Raw genomic sequence first — 17059 nt, 5'->3', positions numbered from 1 at the left:
TGAACCTGGTCTCCAGTGCCGCTGTAACTCAGAATCCAGGATGGCCCATCACAGTCAGCCTTACAGTCAGCTACGGCCTGTAGCTCAGCAATGGTTTTGAGGGAGCAGTAAAGAGAGACAGTCGGGGCTATGTGTGTGCTTTGTCAATGGAGGGTCCATCCATGTGACCTGCGAGGACCAATCAGGCATCAGCCTCACCTGTGGCTATTGATTAGCTCCTGGAGGACCTATCACACATCAGCTGTAAGTGCCAATCCTGCATCAGCCTCACTGGTGGGCAGATCTATCCTTTGGTAGATGAGGTCACTTCCGATCTCTTGCCTGCTGGAGAGGTCACGTGATCTTCCCATTACAAATCCCACTGACTTGAGGCTTGACAAAGTGTGAAACATATTGATAAAATATTGTAAATGAATACCTGAGGAGCATAGACAGAAGTCCCATTGTTTTAATTGGGAATCTCTTGCATTTCTTCACTTGCTTCCAATGTGGATACAAAAATAGAGAGTGTCCAAGTGTGAGTTCGGATGAAAACATGAGAATCACTGAATGGGGAAAAGATCAGACCTGATTGAAATCCACTTTTGGGATAGCACTGAGGTTTTTCGAGCAGAAATAATGGCTCAAAGGTTCAAGGTGAGAGGGGAATGATTTGAGAGGGGACCTGAGGGACAACTTTATCACTCTGATGGAAGTTTTGTATCAAAAACCAAAGTGTCAGAGAAAGTAGAAGCAAGTGCAATTATGACAGATAATGAGAGGAAAGGTTTGGAAGAATAAGCACAAAATGTGGGCAGACAGAACTACCCCCAGAATATCCATGGTTGGCATGGAATAGTTGGGCTGAATGGCCTATCCTGCACTCTGACTCAGTACCAGCAACAAAATTTCTATTCTTCTCTGCCTGTATTTGAACTTGTATGTCCTTCCTTGACTGTATGCATTTCCTTTGGATGCATTGTGTTCTCTCACATCACGAAGACTTGCTGGTTGATAGGCCACTATAAATTGCTCCTAGTGTATGGGTGAGTGGGAGGGACTGGTGACAGGTAATATGTGAAGATAATTTTATCAGATTAGTTCAAGTCTTGGATCTGTGCAGACTCAATGGACCAAAGAGCACATGTCTATTCCTAAGGATCATCAGGACTTGTGAGCAAGTGATATAAACAATATTGTGAAGTTTGAACCGGAAACTCCTTGTTGAAGCCAAGCTGTAGAATTTCATTTTAAGTAATGGTGTAGGCAGAATGGATGATTTAGAAAATCTGGATCTGTTCACCGTTGGTTAGGAAATTCCAAATGAAGAGCAGTTAGTTAATAAAGAAAAAGTATAAATAAAATTATAGTCTAATTTAGGGGGAAGCACATGGAGAATCATTTTTAAAATAGTTTTATGAGATTATTGAATAAATTTGTTTACATATAGAACTATTTCTAACTTTGTCTAATGCTATGTTTGAATGTTAACTGAATGTTAAAGAAGTGGCTTTGTTCTGAAAGGAAAGTGATACGTGAATGAGTGGACCATTTGTAGGTACTGTGTACAACCTGTGTAACAACCTTGACGCAGTGTACCAGACACAAGAGAACAGTTGCCTTCAAAGAATGTTTTTTTCAGACTCGTCTGTAATATTGAATACATCAACACTTTAATAATACTTCTTACATTTTGAACATTCAGAATGGTGAAATGCAGTGTGCACCCTAAAAGAATTGCAATGACTACCAATTAGATGGAGATGTTCAAGTTTAAGAGCACATATTTTAATACATGCCAGCAGTAACTTTTATCTGTTAATACTGCTTTGCTCTCTTGGCTGCTTCTCAGTACAAATCAGAAAATGTTAAAAATCACGATGCCTGCTTATTGGTCTCTACAAAGGGAGAAGATAATTTTGACTTGTATTTAAGTGTCGCCTTTTGTTTTGCAAATGTGTTTCTCTCAAATTCTGAAAATGATTTTTTTTTATTGCTACCGAACAAATGAAAAAATGATTATAGAAAAGTAGCGTTTCTTGAAGCAATCCCGCCAAGGATGACAATTGCTTCCTCCTTGGATTTGCATCTAAAAAGATGTTTCAATTATCGCACATCATTTCATTCGGTTTGAACTGAGATAATGGTTGACGTCACACATGATCTCAGTGCTGAAACATTGGTTACCCTTTACTTATAGATGTTGTATAACTTGCTGAGGGTACATACCCCTGTGACCACAGGAAATCACAAGAAAAAGGAACAGAAGTAGACCATTCAGCCCATCAAGTTTGCTCTGCAAATCCACCCAGAGCTAAACTGTTCTTGCATCTAGTTCCAAATTCTGGCCTTTCTGCCATATCCCTTGATACACTGACTAATTAGATGCCTATCAATCTCCTCCTTAAACTCCCCCAATGAATTGCACAACCCTCAAATTAAAGAAATTTCTACTCATCTTTGTTTTAAATGGATACCTTCCAATTCTGAGACTGTGCCCTCTTGTCCTGGATTCGCCTTCCAAGAGAAACGCCTTATTGACATCTACTCTGTCCAATCCATTCAGAATTCAAAATGTTTCTATGAGATCCTCTCTCATTCTTCTATACTCCAATGAATACAGTCCAAGAGCTGCTAAACAATCATTCTGGTAAATCTCTCTACTCTCTCCAACATCATTACAGCCCTTCTAAGGTAAGGGGCCTAAAACTGCACACAGTACTCCAAATGAGGTCTCACCAGTGCTCCATAGAGCCTTATTAATACCTCTTTACACTTGTACACTATTCCTCTTGAAATGAATGCCAGCATAGCATTCGCTTTCTTTACTGCTGATCTAACCTGGTGGTTAATCTTTAGGGCGTCCTGAACGAGGATCCCCTAAGTCCTTTTGCACTTCAAAATTTTGAATTTTCTACCTATCTATATAATAATTTGCCTGTTTGTTTCCTCTTCCAAAATGGTCAACTGTACATTTCTCAACATTTTATCTTAACTGCCATTTCTTTGCCTACTAAGATATCCAAGTTTCTTTGCAACCTTTTGGTTTCTTCAACACTTCCGACTCCACCATCTATCTTGGTAACCTCTGCAAACTTCACAAAACTGTTCAATCCATAATCTAAATCATCAAGATACTTTGTAAAAAGAAGCAGCTCCAACACAGACCCCTGCAGAACACCACTACTAACCGACAACCAACCAGAACAGGATCCCTTTATTCCCACCCTTTGCTTTCTGCCTATCAGCCAATTCTCCACCCAATCTAATATCTTTCCTGTAGTTCCAAGGGCTCTCATCTTATTAAACATCCTCTTATGTGGCACCTTATTAAAGGCCTTTTGAAAATCTAAATACACAACATCCACAGCATCTCCCTTGTCCATCCGACTCGAGATTTCCTCAAAAATAAATTATAATAGTTTGGTCAGGCAGTATCTTCCCTTCATGAAACCTATCTTGTCATGCACCTCGAAGCATTTCATAACCTCATCCTTGAGGACCCATTACAATAACTTTCCAACGTCAGACTAATAGGCCTATAATTTCTTTTTATCTACCTCCCTTCTTTCTTAAACTGTAAAACTATATTTGTGACCTTCCAATCCTCTGGAACCATGCCAGAGTCTATTAATTTCTGGAAAATCAATTCCTATGCCTCCACAATCTCTAAACCACCTCCTTCGGAACCCATGGGGCACCTTTTCTGGTTTGGGAGAAATCTATCTATAGTCATTTAGCTTATAAGCAGTAGCAATCCTGACTGTACCTTATTCTATTCCCTGAGACCTCTGACTATCGGGTCTATTGCTCTTGTCTTCCTCATTGCAAAATATTCATTAATTTCCTCTTCCATCTCTTTGTTACCATTATAAATTCTCCAGCTTCATTTTCAATCAGTCCTATCTCTTTCACTCTTTATATATTAAAAAAACTTAGTATTTTTTTGCATGTTATTTGCCAACTTCTTTTCTTTCCTAATGACTTTCTTTGCCTATGTTTTTAAGAGTCCCAGTTTTTTTCATTAATTTTTGCTTCCTTGTATGCTCTCCCTTTTGCTTTTATTTTAGCCTTAACCTCTCATGTTAGCTACATTTCCTCCATTTTACATTCATAATTTTCTTTTCTCTTGGAATATATCTATCCTGTACTTTCTTTATTTCTCATAGAAATATCAACCAATTCTGTTTTTCCATCCCTCTGTCTAGCTTATTTTCCAGTCAACTTGAGACAGTTCCTCTCTCATACCACTGCAATTTCCTTTGTTCCACTGAAATATTTGCACACCTGATATCAGCATTTCCTTTTCACATTTGAAACTGAACTCAATCATGTTATGATCACTGCTCCACTTGCACCCATATCCACCCCCCCCCCCCCCCACCACCACCAATTAGAGACCAAGACAGTCCTTCCAAGTGAAGAAACATTTCACTTGTGGATCTACAGGGGTCATCTACTGCTTTCATTGCTCCTGTTGTGGGGGAAGGGGGGCCTTCTCCTCTCTGTCATCTTTCCTCCAGCTCTATCTCTATCTCCCTCTTCCCTTTTTCCTCTATTTTCTTTCAGAGCCTAAATCAATTCTCATCTCTCCTCTTATCAAATCCAATTAAGACCTTTTGTTGGTCTGAACACTTCCCCTAACACCTTGATGTTCTTTGCTCCTTGAAGGGCTCAAACCTGAAATGTTGGTAATATATCTTTAATTCCTGTGGACGTTGTGAAACTGACTGAGCTCCTCCAGCATTTCTGTGTGTTTTTACTAGTCACAGATTCTGCAGACTTTCCTGTTTAAAACTTGATCTGTAGATGGATATGGGTGACTCCTGCTGAGAAGTGTGTTATTTGTGGACTCTTGATAGATGGAGAATTAAAAATCAAATTTTAACCTCGTCATGGGAGGGAGATTTTGTGGATGTAAAACTATTGGCAGCTCTTACTATTGTTCAAGAACGCTGATTACAAAAAAATATTATCCTCCACTGGCTTCACACTTACATTTCTGCTCTCTGGTCAGGAGAGGATGGGTTTTTTGCTTCAAACATCAATTAACAGTCCCAACTTTGGCCTGGTCAATAAATGTGTTATGAGGTAAAGCTAAGAAGACAACCTTTATCATTCTATTGTAGATTTTTTTAAAACAGATTTAACGAGGGGCGGCACGGTTAGCAATGAGGTTCAAATCCCATGCTGTCTGTAAGGAGTTTGTATGATCTCACCGTGTTTGTGTGGGTTTTCCTCAGGGGGGGGGGGTTCCAGTTTCTTCCCACCATTCGAAATGTACCAAGGGTTGATTGGGTGTAATTGGGCAACATGGGCACGTAGGCTGAAATGGCCTGTTATGGTGCTGTATATCTAATTCTTTTTTTTTAATTAAAAATTTTAGAAGTTGATTCTTGTCAGTGAAACCCGTGCTGCCCAATTGCACCCATTTAACCTACCAACCCCATATGTTTTTGGATATTGGGAATAAAACAGAGCATCCTGGGAAAGTCCATGCCAGTTACAAGTAGGACTTGCATACTGCAGAGAGCACCGGATGCAAACAAGGTTTGCTGATGTTCTAATAGCAATAACCACCATGCTAACCATTCTGGCCTCATTTCTTGAAGACGTCCTTAAGCCCAAGTTAGTATTGCAACTTTTTCCTATCTTGTGCAAGTAGGATCATTTATAGAAATGAAAGCTAACAAACAATAACTATTGAACCTTCAATTGTGATTGAAAACAAAATCTTTCTTCAGAATTCAAAGTCAAAACCTTGCATTGAATCCTCCATCCAGAAGTCACTGGCAGCTCTGCTGTCTCGATTCCAATTTCCGATGTCATTCACTCATCATAGTTTTATCCATCCCTATCTTTGTGACCCTTTGGGGGTGTTATGGAATGTGAAGACATGGCAGATGCTAGACATCTAAAATTTTTAAAAAGTAAAAAAATGTTGGAGATAATTGACTGAGTTGACCAGCAACTATGGAAAGAGGAACAGTTAATGTTAGATGTTTCCATTTTTCATGGATTCAGAGAGTGACACTATGTTGGAGGTATCAGAACCTTTCAGCTGATCCCTTGATTATGGACACTGCTAAGGTGCAAGATACAGAGCAGGAGGACTAGTGCTATGGATGGTGAGAAGAATCCAATCCTTGACAATGCTAGAAGACTATGGGAGCAGAAATCACAAGATTTTTCAGTGGAGGATTGTGCTGGGTGCAAGTTCTACATTTCCCAGCATGGACTTTTTCCTGGATTCCTTTATTACATTAAGTGGCAACCAGCAACTGTTCAATTTCAAGGTCATTATCATATGACTGTACATACAATCAGAAGAAGTAGAGTTTCTCTGGACCATGGAGCACACACAGATAATACACATCAAATAATAATCACCCATATACATAAAGATGTAATATAAAATAAAATTTTCAGAATAATTTACTTGTTTCATTTTTAAGAGGCGTAAGGTTACAGGATAGTGTTCATCAATCTCACAGTCTATGGGAAGAAGCTATTTCCCAGCCTGGCAGGCTTGATTTTGAAGCTTCTATATCTCCCTACTTGATGGTACTAGGTCAAAGATGCTGTATGATGGATTTTTGGGATCCTTGATAAGTATTTTTAAGAAATGCTGCAGATGAATATCTCGATAGAGGAAAGAGAGACCCCAATCTCCTCTTTGGCATTTTGTTGATCTTATTCACTTCTGGTCTAATACAGTGCAGCTGGAGTGCCACACGATGATGTGGCCAGATAGGACACTTTTAGTTGGGCTCCTGTAAAATATTGTTAAGGCTTGCACCCCTCAACTTCTTAAGAAATCTTGGGTGCTGCAGCGCCTTCCAAGTTTCATTATTTTTAGACATACAGCACGGTAACAGGCTTTTTTTTGGCCCATGAGCATGTGCCACCCAATTATACCCAATTAACCTACAACCCCACATGATTTGAAGGTTGGGAGCAAACTGGAGTGCTTGGAGGAAACCCATGTAGACATTTGGAGAACGTACAAGCTCCTTACAGACAGCCCCAGATCACTGCCACTGTAACAGCGTTACACTATCCGCTACTATTCTAACCCTTGTGCTAACTGTGCCGTACCTAAATACTTCCCTCCGTTGAACTGCATAATGTTGGAGGTGGGGGGAGGGGGAGGGTCACATCCCCCTTAAGCTTGAAAGTAGCATTGTCTTGATCTGGAGGGTAGTGTCTCTTTGAAATGAAGTGGGATAAAATAGAATGGTCAGTGCTCACAGGGTTGTTGAAATGTGGCATGGCCACATGGGGTAGAGCAATTAACATTTGGAAAGAGTAGAAGGTTTGAGTTGCAGAAAAACAGAGATCAGATAGTTATAGGAATGGAAATGGAGGAAGTAGAAATGAAATGCTGAAAGCCAGCATAGGCTGAACAGGTTAGAATAAAAAGGATAGAAAGTTGGAGGATGATACCTTTTTATAAAATAAAAACCTTTTTATAAAATTAAAAGATCATTTGTACACTCTCTTTATTCATTTATCAAGCATTACAGTCCAGTCAAAATTGGATTTAGCTTGATTTGATTGGTATTGCTTTTTCTAATTGGATCACTAAATAGTAACTTTTACTGTATAATGTTGTGTAAAATCTAGCATCTACCACTTTGTTATTGAACTAATATAAAATTAATACGGCTCAAATGGGTACTCTGCACTATCTCATCTTTGTTCTAAAAGCCAATTAGTGAGAACTGGTCCAAGATATGATCTTGATGCAGCGACGTCGACTCTGCTCTTACAATTTTAATAACTATTGAATCCAGTAACATCTGTTCTAGATTGAAAATGCAAGGTCTGGGCCAAGGTTAAAGTATCTTTTAATATATAAATTTGATTGTTGAATTGAGTCCCCATTGAGCCCATATGAATGTGACATGGTTTTTTTTCTTTCATGGAACCTAATTTTAATGCTATGCTATCTCGTGGATCTCAAAGAATTTGCATTTAAATAACATTTTTTCACGACCTTGATGTTTGAAAGTCAACAAATATTCCTTTGCATAGCATCATTTATAAAATGGAGAGCATTGGTTCTTAGCTTTTTTTTCCCACTTACAGATCATCTTGAGTATTCATTCACTTAGCCTGAACCACGATTCCAAACCCATCGTCGGGGTGGTGGGCTCATGAGCTCAATCTGCTTCCTAGATCAATGGGATTTTGTTCTGAGATTTTTTTTTGTGGGGAAGTATTTTGAGAATATTCTTCTTTGTCAAATTTACAGCCTTGCATTGCATTTGATTTGTTTGTTCTGATCAGTAATATTTGTTGGGATGGACCACCAGTGGCTTGTTGATCACAGGTTGAGAAATGATGTTTGCAGTGTAGGTTTTCGATTGGGAATACTTGGTGTCAGCATAAGGTGTTCCTCTTTCCCCCGCACCCCCCTCCACCCCACTTGCGACCAAGTTGTGATAATTAAAGAACATATCTCTTCAAAAGCCTTCTGCAGTGTAACTTAAAGTTTCTCTCTTGAGTGACCATTTATATTGCTTGGAATTTGTGCCAAATTCTTTAATTTGCACATTTCTTTTAAGTATTACAGGTGTATGTAACAAATGCCTGGCTTGACTGACCTGTGTTTCTTACTAGTTGAGTGAAACTGATAGAAAGATGTGGAGGGGAGCAGTTTACACAAGACTGGGCATAGATGATGAAGGACTCGAGTCCAAAACATTAGTTAGGTATCTTTATCTATCCTCTATAAAGGATGCGCTGCTTGACCTGCTGTTTCTCCAGTATTGCGTTTATCCTTAAACCACAGTGTTTGCAGACTTTTGTGTTTTACATCCTCCTTTTCCCTATTGGCTGGCGTGCCCTCTCTCCCTTATCCTCCTATTACCTCCCACTGTAGGACTGTGCTTTCTCTTCTTCCACCTGCCCCCCTCCCACCACCCCCACCACAGTCCTGACCCTCACCATTTTGTTTGTTTGGGTGCCTGCCTACATTTTGTTCATACTTTTCTGAAAGGCTCAAGCCTGAAATGTTGGTTATGTATCTTTGCTATATAAAGCACACTATTTGACTTGCTGAATTTCTCCAGCATTATATTTTTACTTTAAACTAACCATTTTAGCTTTGAACAGAGAAACAGAAGAACTGCAGAGTCAGGAATCTTGAGTGAATGTTTCGAGCTTTCTGTAACACCCACTCCAATCAAGTTCCACAGTTTCCCTCCTTCCTTGAGTTCAAGTTTGTCATGCACACCAAGGCTCCGTGATTGTTTTGTAAGAAGTCCAGCTTGATATTTCATACATAGTACAACAAATAAGATACTGTACCAAAGAGTAGAGTTAAAGAAAGGAATCAGATGGTATAAAGTGAAGGCAACATCATTATTAGGTTCACTGGGCAATCTGATTAATGGTGGGTGTGGTGATATGTTACAAGGTCATCCTGGTGACCTTGTATATAAAGTAGTCCAGAGCTTCAGTCTAGCCTTCCAGGTTCGTCTTGCAGAGAGACAAGACCTCTTAGTGTGCATATTAGTTTATTAAAGCTGTCTTATACTCGCACTGCTGGTGTGGTTATTGTCAGTACAGTGGGAATGAACCTGCTGGTCTGTGATCTCATAAATTCTCCAAGTATTTTGCCTATTCCCAAAACATCCCGCTCTTCCCTCACCCCATTCTCACAGCCATCTCCTTTCCTACCTGCCTTCCCAGTTAACCTCTCCCACCTTCATTTGTCCTGTAAACTATTACCTCTTGGTCTCTTCCTCCCTTCCCCACTGCCACCACCATTCAATTTTTGCTGTCTCCCTTTTCCACTTCATCTTTGTGGAGGAATTGAAAATGATTTCCCATAAATCACTAAACTCTGGCATGGATCCAGAGGATTGCGAAGTCGCCAATGAAGTTCCACAGTTTAAGAAAGGAGGGAGGCAGGAAAAAGAAATTATAGGCCTATTAGTCTGACTTTGGTAGTTGGAAAGTTAGTGGAGTCGATCCTCAAGGACGAAGCTATGAAATGCCTCAAGGTGTATGACATGATAGGTCCATGCTAGCATGGCTTCATGAAGGGAAGATCCTGCCTGACCAACCTATTGGAATTTTTTGAGGAAATCTCAAGTAGGATGAACAAGGGAGAGGCTGTGGATGTTGTGTATTTAGATTTTCAAAATGCCATCAATAGGGTGCTGCATAAGAGGCTCCTTAATGAGACCCCATGGAATTACAGGAAAGATATTAGTTTATGTGGAGTATTGGCTGATAGGCAGAAAGCAAAGGGTGGGAATAAAAGGATCCTGGTCTGATTGGTTGCCGGTTAGTAGTGGTGTTCTGCAGAGGTTGGTGTTGGGACCGCTCTTCTTTACAAACTATCTTGATGATTTAGACTATGGATTGAACAATTTTGTGGTGAAGTTTGCAGAGGTTACCAAGATAGATGGTGGAGTAGGAAGCTTTGAAGAAACTAAAAGTTTGCAGGGAGACTTGGACAGTTTAGAAGAGTGGCAAAGAAATGGTAGATGAGATACAATGTTGAGAAATGTACAGTTGTACATTTTGGAAGAGGAAATAAACAGGCAGATTATTATTTGGATGGGGAGAAAATTCAAGTTTTGGAAGTGCATAGGGACTAAGGGGGTCCTTGTGCAGGATGCCCTAAAGGTTAAGCACCAGGTTAGATCAGCAGTAAAGAAAGCGAATGCTATGTTGGCGTTCATTTCAAGAGGAATAGTGTACAAGTGTAAAGAAGTGTTGATGAGGCTCCATGGGCCACTGGTGAGACCTCATTTGGAGTACTGTGTGCAGTTTTGGGCCCTTTATCTTAAAAGGCATGTAATAATGTTAGAGAGAGTACAGAGAAGATTCCTGGAATGCAAGGATTAACAAATGTGGAATGTTTATTGGCTCTTGGACTGTATTTGTTGGAGTATAGAAGAATGAGAAGGGATCTCATAGAAACATTTCGATGCTGAAAGGATTGGACAGATTAGATGTGAATAAGATGTTTCCCTTGGTGGGTGAATCCAGGACAAGAGGGCACAGTCTTAGAATTAGAAGGTACCCATTTAAATCAGAGATGAGGAGAAATTTCTTTAGCCAGAGGGTCATGGATTTGTGGAATTCATTCCCACATTCAGCTGTGGAGGCCCGATCATTGGGAGAGTTTAAGGAGGAGATTGATAATTTTCTAGTTAGTCAGGGTATCAATGGATATGGGGAAGAGTCTGGAATTTGGAACTAGATGTGAGAACAGTTTAGCCCAGTGTGGAGTTGCTGAGTGGACTCGATGGGCTGAATGTCCTACTCTGTTCCTTTTATCTTGTGATCTAGTGATCTTAATAAATGGTCCAGCTTTTGTAACATTGGCTTTCCATTTCTCTCCTTAGATGTGTCTTGACTTTCCGAGTCCCTCCAGCTTTCCACTGGTGGCTCTGCCTTGTTTGTGCTCAGTTATTGAGCCTCTACTGCCCTCTTGGGTGAAAAAATTCTGAAGATTTACTGCTCTTTGGGGGACAGGGGGTGGGGGGGATTCCTTTTTTGATTTTGTCTTTTGAGACTGCAACCCCAGTTATAAACAACCCAGACAGGGGAAATATCATTTCTGCATCAATCTGACATGTCATAGAACCATAGAACACTACAGCACCAAAAAAGGCTCTTCAGCTCATGTAGCCAGGTCATCGTCCTCTATACCTCCCTTGCTCCCCATCTATGTACCTATTCAAATTTTCTTTGATGATAAAATTGAGCCTGCATTCACTACTTCAGCTGGCAGCTCATTCCACACTCTCTATGTGAAGAAGCTCCCCCTAACATCCCCTTAAACCTTTCACCTTTAACCCATGTCCTCTAGTCTCACCTAACCTCAGCAGAAAAAAGTCTGTTTGCATCTATTCTGTCGATATCCCTCATGATTTTATATATGTCAAATCTCCCCTCCAATATTTCAGGGAATAAAGTCCTCACCTGTTTAACCTTTCTCTGCTATCCTGTTCCTCAAGTCCTGGCAACATTTTTGTAAATCTACTCTGCTCTCTTTTAATATATTTGTATTTTTCCTGTAGTTAGGTGACCAAAATTGCACTCAATACTCCAAATTTGGCCTCACCAACGTCTTATACAACTTTACCATAACATCCCAACTCCCATACACAGTACTTTGATTTATGAGGGCCAATCTGCATAAAGCTCTCCTTACAACCCTATATATCTGTGACACCATTTTAAGGGGTATTATGTACAGGTACCTGTATACCAGGAACGCTTTGTTCTAGTTCATTCCTTATTGGTCTACCATTTACTGTGCATGCTCTACCTTGGTTAGTCCTCTTAAGAATTTGTGTTTCATTGACTTCATTCCTCATTGTTCTGTCACTTGAGGATATGGAAACAGTCTACTTAATCTCTCTACAGAAAATCATTTTTATCCCATTCCCAGGAGTCAATCTAATGAACCTTCACACACTCTCTCAGGCAAATATATGGGAGAGCAAGTCTGTACATAATATTTCAGGTAAGGTCCCAACAAAGCCCTGTGCATCAAAATGAAAATTTTATTCTTTAAACATTCAGTAGGTCAAGCAGCATTCAGACAATTGATGTCTCCAGTTTAAGATTCTTTGAGCTACATGATTTAGTGAGAAAAGGAGTTCAAATAATACTATTCATCCCCAAATAAACATCTGACTTCCAAGTTACTGCTATGCATTTCCTCACTACTGCTAGAGCAATCTATATGAATTCTTTTTGATATTTATTTAATTTTAATTTCAATTATGTATTATATTTCCAAGTCAAAACATATTTGGATCTTGAGGAAATTAAACTTTTGCAACTTACTCTAAAAATAAACCTAGTTCTATCTAAAAAGGTCTTAACTTTGGACATATCCAGGTAGAATGTACAAAAAAAAGGTACCTATTTCCTAATTACATCTAAAACACTTAAATGAAAAAATTGGATTTAATCCATTTAATTTCTGAGGAGTAAAATGTAATTGATGTAAAAAATTATATTGTATCATTCTGTAACTAATCTCTCTTGAAATATATTATGAGACGACCAGCTGAGTTCGTCCAACATCTCTATGTGTGTGTTTTTTAAAAAAAACAATGGTTGATCGATCTATAGCTATTGATATGTATGTATGCATTAGGTTCTTTGAAGGGTATTGCAGTGAACTTCCAAGTGATAATATTTTAAATGTACTGCTGTATATTCTCAACATGAAGTAATAGGTAGGTGTGTGGAAATTGCATACAAGCAACATGTTTCATGGAGCTTGACAGGACATTGTTTTTGCAAAATAAAAAAAATGTCTTAATCTTTATCCAACAAAGTAACTTCTAATCAGTACGGGATAGTTAGTAGCAACAATAGAAATAATTTTATTTTCTGTTTGTGTTATGGTCCATGAATGTCTCCAATCTATCTGCTCATTCGAACTACCGTGTTTGACAGTCACAATATTCAAAGAACCTTGTGTGCTGTTCAAGAAATTCAAACTACAGAGAGTGAAAGAGAGTTAGAACTGAATAGTTTTTGAGCATACATGTACCGGTAATCACTTTGGGTAATTGTGTTCTTGAAAAATCATCTGCATTGCTAATATCTGGAATGTAGTTGCAGCATCTGTCCGCATGTCAAGAAAGTGATTTACTTTTTGCAGATTTCATGGGAGTGAATTTGAGATGCAGGATACAGTTATTTGTGAATTCTAAAAGGTAGAATTTCTCTTGACTTCTGGTGATGGTAACGCTGGGTTTATCTGTCAACTAAAAAAAAAACTGCAAAGAGTAACAAATAAACTGAAGAATGGTTTGCAGTAGTAATGGTCCACACATCAAGTTTTAAAGTCTTGTCTTTCAATAAACTGAAATTTTAGTTTGAATATTGATATATTGTATATGCAAAAGACTGTATGCAAAACTGATTTGGAGGAAGATATTCTTTGATCACCTTCCTGTTCCAGGAACACCTTGATCAGTCTTTTGATCACAATACTTCTTAATATATTGTTTAAGATTAAATGCAAAAGAGAATGTCATTGTGTATATACGTAAACTATGTTCAAAGATTAGTGAAATGAAATGAACTAATTGTACTTGCTACATAATAGATTCTTTGGCTTGGCTTCGCGGACGAAGATTTATGGAGGGGGTAAATGTCCACGTCAGCTGCAGGCTCGTTTGTGGCTGACAAGTCCGATGCGGGACAGGCAGACACGGTTGCAGCGGTTGCAGGGGGAAATTGGTTGGTTGGGGTTGGGTGTTGGGTTTTTCCTCCTTTGTCTTTTGTCAGTTATCACCTAGTGTGTAGTCCCATGGCTCATCCTCAATAAGAGGTTTCATCTGAACATAGAAGCAGCAATAGGCCATATGGACTTTCATGCCTAGTATAGGTTTCAATTCAGTTTGGATGAGTTGTCTCTCTTGCACTATGTTCTTGCTCTCTTCCTAAACCCTTTGACTTTTGTTTGTGGAAATTTATGTCTCTTAAACAATTTCAGCAAAGTGTTCTCTCTGGTAGTAAGTTTACTGGTTCAAGTTTATTGTCACATATGCCAAGATGTGGTGATAAGTCTGCGAGCAGACCAAAATACTTCTCATAAACAGTTCAAGAAATAAGACAAAAGTTCGCAAGTGTGTAATAACAGAGATTAGTTAGGACAGAGCAAAGGCAGCATAACTGTAATGTTTTGAAGTTCATTCAGAAGTCTGATACGGAATGAAAGAAATTGTCCTTGAACCTGTTAGTGACTGATCTGGAACTTGTGAAACTTCTTACTGAATAGAGAGTAGTGAAGTGATTAGATCCAGGATGGGATGCATTTTTTAAATGTTGGCTGCTTTTCCAAGGCAGTGGGAGTTGTAGATGGAGTCACTGAATGGGAGTGTGATGGCCTTTGCCACATTCACAGTTTGTGGTCTTAGGTGGAGCTGATCCCATACAATGAAGAGATGCTTCCTTACAAGATGCTTCCAGTGGTGGAGCTGCAGAATGTGAGGTATGTGGGGGTGTTGTGCCAAATTTTCTCAAGCAAGTAGAGGCACTGGTATAATATCTTTGTCATTTTATTGACCTGCATGGATCAGAAGAAGTGACTGGAGACATTTAACCTTTTGAAACTTAAACCTGCCCACCATCTCTACCTTGGCATCATTGATGCAGATGAGAAAGTGAGCTCTTCCCCTCCTCTGGAAGTCTACAGCCATCTCTTTTGGGCCTGATGATATTGAGGGAGAGGTTGTTGTTCCAAGTCCCTCTGTCTCTCTCGTCATTGCTGGTGATCCTGCCTGCGATGGTGGTGTCATCCATGAACTTGGAGCTGTGTTTAGTGATATAGTGGGTGTATGATAGAGGCCTAAGTATGCAGCCTGTGGTGCCCTAGTGTTGAGGATGATTGTGGAGGAGGTGCTGTCACCAATCCCATTTGATAAAAAATATTAATTGCAGAGAGGGAGCTGAACCAATGGGAGTAAACTGAAGTAATATCTCTATTTTTCAATCCATAAGAAGTGCCTAACTTGCTGAATATCTCCAAAATTTTGTTTATTTCATGGTTAGCTGGTCTTTCAGCATATTCCTTGTTGTGAATTTGATAACCATTGGCTTGCCTTGGTGTCCATCGGCTGGAAAGAGCATTGATAGTGGTGAGGTGTGATTGAAATCAACTCCTTAATTCAGATGAATCAAGTCACTTTAAATTTTTAAATTTAAATTTAGACATGCATCATGGTAACAGACTATTTCAGCCCATGAACCCGTGCCACCCAAGTTCACCCAATTGACCTACAATCCCTGGTATGTTTTGGAAGGTGGGAGGAAACTTGAGCACCCGGAGGAAACCCCGAAGACATGGGGAGAAGATACAAACTCCTTACAGACAGCGCAGGATTCGAACTCTTGACCTGATCACTGTCGCTGTAATAACATGCTAACTGTGCCACCCCGACTTGCTTCTAGTGAGCGAGGAAGTGGTTAACGCAAGGAAGCAAATGATCTTTCAAAAGAATCAAAATCACAGGAATATTAAATTGTGAGAATGCATCTTTTGCCAGTGTAACAACTTTTGTTTTTTTAAGAGAACTGATTTCAAATGTGGATTGGGATTAGAAAGAAAAATATTGACATAATCGATCAAATACTTAATCAAAGATAGCATGTGACTTTAGCAATGTCAGTTATGAAATGGAACCTGCCATGATTGAATAATGAAAGTTATAAAATTAGATAGGTATTCTTAAGTTGTGATCAATTACATTTGTGATTTGGGAGCAATTTTATAGAAATTGGTCTGAGAAATTACTTAAGTGAAGTAAGATCCACCTTTGAGGAGTTTAATGCTCTGTGAAACAATTGAATAGATTTGGCTGAATGTCTTACGTTTTGCTCTTGGTGTATTTTGCAATAACTAGTTGATAATTAACTAGGGGAGGGCGTGGATTGGGTTCACATGGGTGGTTGACATGATAGATGGTAAGTGAGAACATTGTGTACTCCACTTGCAATCACACCTTTATAATTTAATTTTTATTTGAATGATAAAGCCCCAAAGTGCAGGGCATCACAATGAACTAAAAAAAAAGGATTTTGGAATGTGGAGCATCCAAAAATAAAGTTTCAATAGTTTGAAGTGAGAAGTGAGAAGGCAAATCCACTGTGAAATGAGGAGAATTTACAATCCTGCACACTTGATTTTTAATCTTAATTTCAACATGTATGGAGCAAAAGTGCCACCAAATCCCCAGTTCTATGAAAAAAAAAGATGATGGTATTTGAAAAATAGCTTGATGCAAAGAGTTCCTGAATGACTTGGCTGTGAGTCAGAATTCTAGACCAGTGCTGGATTAAAATATGCCTGGGATGTAGAAGCGAATGTGGTTTGGATAGTTTACAGCCTGATCTTGTGCAGTTCATCTTGTTGAGTACTTGTACCACCTGCTTCATTAGCAGTGTAAGGAAGGCTGCCAAGGAGAAAGATTTCCATAATATTTGTTTTGTGCATTGGCTCTTTTGGTGGAAATGTGCTGGAGACACTTCGCAGGTCATGCACCATCTATGGGAAGCAATGAGTAACCAAGCTTTCAGGCCTAAG

General features: G+C 39.2%; 1 protein-coding gene across 28 annotated transcripts in view; it reads left to right on the top strand.

Annotated features, from left to right (window-relative positions):
• LOC138761901 (glycophorin-C-like) overlaps positions 1 to 17059 on the top strand; it is a 118594-nt gene that overhangs the window by 46793 nt on the left and 54742 nt on the right. Inside the window, exon 5 of one of the 28 annotated variants that reach the window (XR_011356586.1) lies at positions 14895 to 14968. The exons of the other annotated variants lie outside the window; for them this stretch is intronic. The gene's annotated coding sequence lies outside the window, so the exon portion shown is untranslated. The remainder of the gene's footprint in view (positions 1 to 14894; positions 14969 to 17059) is intronic. 28 annotated transcript variants of the gene reach the window in all.

This window comes from Narcine bancroftii, chromosome 4 (genome assembly GCF_036971445.1).
Source record: "Narcine bancroftii isolate sNarBan1 chromosome 4, sNarBan1.hap1, whole genome shotgun sequence".
Lineage (NCBI taxonomy): Eukaryota > Metazoa > Chordata > Chondrichthyes > Torpediniformes > Narcinidae > Narcine > Narcine bancroftii.
The sequence above is the reverse complement of the archived record's forward strand: the minus strand, read 5'-3'. Positions and strand labels throughout refer to the sequence as shown.